Source organism: Sciurus carolinensis, chromosome 5 (genome assembly GCF_902686445.1).
Source record: "Sciurus carolinensis chromosome 5, mSciCar1.2, whole genome shotgun sequence".
Lineage (NCBI taxonomy): Eukaryota > Metazoa > Chordata > Mammalia > Rodentia > Sciuridae > Sciurus > Sciurus carolinensis.
The window spans coordinates 66,446,943-66,451,793 of NC_062217.1; the positions used below are offsets into that span (position 1 = coordinate 66,446,943).

At 34.5% G+C, this 4,851-nt stretch overlaps 1 non-coding gene across 1 annotated transcript; it reads right to left on the minus strand.

Annotated features, from left to right (window-relative positions):
- Positions 1 to 200: 200 nt before the first annotated feature.
- On the minus strand, positions 201 to 270 carry Trnat-agu (transfer RNA threonine (anticodon AGU)). The gene has a single exon. It is a non-coding gene; the product is annotated as a tRNA-Thr (tRNA).
- Positions 271 to 4,851: the final 4,581 nt, after the last annotated feature.

Here is a 4,851-nt window from a genome sequence, read left to right on the forward strand (position 1 = left end):
AACCCAAGGCCTTGAACATGCTAGACAAACCCTGTGCCATTGAGCTATATAGCCTCAGCTCTTTTCATTTTTATTTTGAGATAAGGTCTCACTAATTTGCCCAGGCTGGCTTCATTGACACTTGCAATCTTCCTTCCTCTAGTGGGATTATGGATGTGCACCACAATGCCTGGTGGATTTCTTTTTTTTTCTTTTTTTTTTGGTGGTACTGGGGATGGAACCCAGGGCCTTGTGCTTACTAGGCAAACACTCTACCAACTGAGCTATCTCCCAGCCCCTTGCCTGGTGGATTTCTGAGCAAAACAAAAATAACCCCTTGGATTGTGCCTGGTGGACAGAGTCTAGCACTCAGGACTCTGCTTCCTTAATCACTGATTCTGGCAGACTTCAACCCTAACTAATCCTTAGAGCCACTGGGACTCCCACAAATGCCTCTGGAGTCCTTTATCTCTTTCAACCCAGAGGACAAATAACCCTATATGCTAAGAATTACGAAATGGGGAGACAGAGATGGCAGACTAGAGGAATGCTGTACTTTCCAGCTTCTCCTCAGCTCAGAATTGAAGCAGCAAGAATGTTGCTTCTTGGGGAGATGGGAGACTGAGAGAATTCCCTAAAATTCAATATTGGACTGTTAGAGACTCAGAGAAATCCAGAAATTCTAGTATTTCAAACAGATAAAAAAAAAGAGTACCCAGGGCCAAGCCATGATAGTGGCAGCATCACTGCAGAGGGAAGAGGTAATATAAAGGGGCAAACAGTAAAATAGAGCAGACAAATTTGACACAGAAACATCTGTAGAACAGAGAAGCAGTCTGAAGTTGACCAGTTTAGAGGCTGCACACTGAGAGTATTTAAAAAAAGCTGTTTCTCAACTACGAAACAGAGAACTGAGATGGTGAGTCATCATATAGAGGTCACACCTGAGCTTGCTGCTGCAGGAACCCCAGAGATCATAGCAAATATTGCCACACTGTCATGGCCATTGCCTACCAAATGGACCAGGGTGCACCTGGAAAAAGCAATATTTAAACAGACACAGATAAAATTACATCCAAGGGGGGGATTCAAGTCAGAGATATGGAGGAGAGTACAACTTTCTATCCCTTTGTGAGATCTTCAGAAAAGTGAGATCCATAAGATTTGACATCATACATGCTGTGTCAAAGTATGTCAGTGATCACCAAAGAATTAACAGGGAAACTACACTATGAATCCCTGTTAGAAATATATTTAACAAATCACAACAATCTTATATCTCCATATATAAGATATTAGGCTGACTCTTAAAAGACCCCAACATAAAAGTAGAAGGGAAATCAATTCTGACAAAATGCACAAATCTCAACATTGCTATACAAGAAACATGACAAAACAAGGTAGCATGACACCTCCTAAGGCTCATGATTATAAAAAAAAAGATGAATTAATGCCTAGGGAACAGAGAAAGACATCTAAACAAATTAAGGAAGTCAGCAGAGGATGTGAAAGAGAAGTTTAATAAAGAGAGATATTGAAAAATAACAAGTGAAATCTTGGAAATGAACAGAACAATAAATCAAATTTAAAATTCAGTTGAAAGTTTGTCCAATAGATTAGATCAAGCAGAAGACAGAATCTCAGAGCTTAAAGATAAGGTGGTCAGCCTTGAATATTCAGACAATATTAAAGAAAATAAAAGAAAAGAAAAGGAAGAAAAAAAAGGAAAGAAACTATGATCAGAATATACAAGAACTCAGGAACAATGTTAACAAGCTCATAGGCATTGAGGAAAGAGCAGAAATACAGGCTAACAGCATTGTTAACCTATTCAGTGAAATAACAGAAAAATTTTCAGAACTTGGGACCAGGATGGATATCTAGATACTGGAACCATTTAAATCCCAAGGTAAAGAAGAACAGAAAATAACCTCTTCACAAGCATATTATAACTGAAATACAAAAATTATGAGTCCAAGAAAGAATTTTAAAAGCTACAAAAAGAGATATGTCAGGTAACATTTAGAGGAAAACCAATCAGAATAACATAAGGTATTTTATCAGAAACCCTCAAGTCCAGTTGGTCTTGCAACAATATATTTCAAACCCTAAAAGAAAATAACCACAAACCAAGATTTTGATATCCAGTAAAGCTGTCCTTCAGAAGGGAAGAAGAAATAAAAACCTTCTGAGATAAGCATAAACTAAAGGAATTCATGACTACCAAGTCAGCATAGCAGAAGATACTTACAGGAATCCTACACAGAAGAAAATAAAAACAACCAAACAAAAACAAACTTTGGTTAATAATGATATAATTAGAACAGCAGATTAGCAAATGAGAATTAGAATCAAAATAAATATTAGAAATGAATAAAAATGACAGGAAGTAACATACACCCTTCCACAATAACACTGAATGTAAATTATCTTAATTTTCCTAGCAGAAGACATATACTGACAAATTGAAATTTTAAAAACAGACCCAACTATGTTGCTTTCTAGAAGCATACCCCAGAGGCAAAAATATTCACAGTCTGAAAGTGAAAGGATGGAAAATGATTTTTTATGCAAATGAAACCTGAAAGCAAGCAAGAATAGGTACTACCATATCCAACAAAGCAGACTTCAAGACAAAATTAATTAGAAGAGAAAGTTACTACATATTGTTAAATGAAAAGATCCAACAAGAAGATATAACAATAGTAAATATTTTTGCCTCTAACATCAATGTACCTAATTGCATAAAACAAATACTAATTGACATAAAGACTCAAATAGGCCCCTATGCAATACTAGTACATGATTTGGATATACCCTTCTTACTAAAACATACACATCCAGACATAAAAACAACAAAGATACTACAGAGTTAAATCATACTATAAATCAAATGGACTTAGAAAATAGACCAATATCTTTTATCAACATAGATGCAAAAATTCTTAATAAAATATTGGCAAATCAATAACACATAACTCATTAAGTCATAAATTTTCAATAATGCAAATAGGTCAATGAGGTTGACACAAGTGCACTAAAATAAGTTGAAAATCATAACCTAGTGTGTGTGTATATATATATATATATATATATATATATATATATATATTTAAATAAAAATGTACATTTTTCAAATGCTGTATTCATCCACCAATTACTTTTCTTAAAGGAATATAATGCTAAAAACTTAATATTTATTTCAAAATTTACCATAAGTAGTATAGTTTTTCTCACTTTACATTTTTATTTATGTTCCACACATTGGGCAATGAGAACTAATGGATTAAAAAGTTTGTACATTATGATCAAGTGGATTTTATTCTGAGATTTTGTTTTATTCAACTTTTTCATCATTGTGACCCAAAGAACAGACAAAAACAGTTTTGGAGGAGGAAAAGTTTATTTGATGCTCATAGTTTCAGAGGTGTCAGTCCATAGATGGCCAGCTCCATTGCTCTGGGCCCAAGTTGAGACAGAACATCATGGCAGAAGGAAGTGGAGGATTTCACTCAGGATAAAAATCCTGAGTAAAATAAGGATAGAAGGAACTTACCTTAACATCATAAAGGCAATATGTGACAAACCCAAAGTCAACATCATACTGAGTGAAAACAAACTGGAAACATTTTCTCTAAAATCAGGCACAAGACAAAAGTGTACCCTTTTACCACTGCTATTCAATAAAATCCTTGAAACCCTAGCCAGAGCAATTAGGTGAAAAGAGGAAATAAAAGGGATATGAAGAGGAAAGGAAGAAATCAAATTGTCCCTGTTCATAGATGATACAATCCTATACTTAGAAAATACTAAAAGTGACACCAGTAGACTTCTAGAGTTGATAAACCAATTCAGCAAAGTAGAAGGATCTAAAAAGTCAACATGCAAAAATCAATAGCTTTGCTAGACACCAATAATGAATCTGCTGAGACAGGATCAGGAAAACAATTCTATTCACAATAACTTTACACACATACACAGGTGCTACTTAGGATAAATCTAATCAAAGAGGTAAAAGACCTTTATGATGAAAATTACAGAACTCTTAAAAAGAAAAAAAGGACACCATGAGATGGAATAATCTCCCATGTTGTGGAAAGGCAAAATGAATAAGACAGCATCTTTAATAAAGTATGCTGGCAAAATTGGATATCCATGTGTAAAAGAATGAAGCTAGATTCTTATCTCTCACTTTGCACAAAAGTCGACTTAAAATGAATCTAAGACCTATGAGTGAGACCAGAAACTTTGCAAATGCTAGAAGAGAACATAGGGGAAACATTCCAACATATTGGTGTGGGCACTGATTTCCTTTGTAAGACTCCTGTGTTTCAGGAAATAATAGCAAGAATCATTAATGTGATGGTATCAAACTAAAAAACTTCTGCACAGCTAAGCAAGTAATTAGTGGTACAAAGAGAGAATCTACAGGGTGGGAGAAAATTTTTGCCACCAAATAAATCATTCAGTAATTGCGCAAATAAACTAAGCAGACACTTCTCTAAAGAAGTAAAAATAATCAATAATAACATGAAAAAGTATTCCCCATCTCTAGTCATTGGGGAAATGCAAATCAAAACTACTTTGAGATTTCATCTGATTTCAGATAGAAGGTCAATCATCAAGAATAGTCATAATAATAAATGCTGGCAAGAATGTAGAGAACTCTTATACTCTGTTGGTATATGTGTAAATTAGTATAGCCATTATGGAAATCAGTACGGAGATTCCTCAAAAGACTAGCAAAGGGAACACCATTTGAAACAGCTATACAACTCCTCAATATTTATCCAAATGAATTAGTCAGCATACTATAGTGATACATGCATACCCATGTTTATAACAGCACAATAACCAGTCAAGTTATGGAAC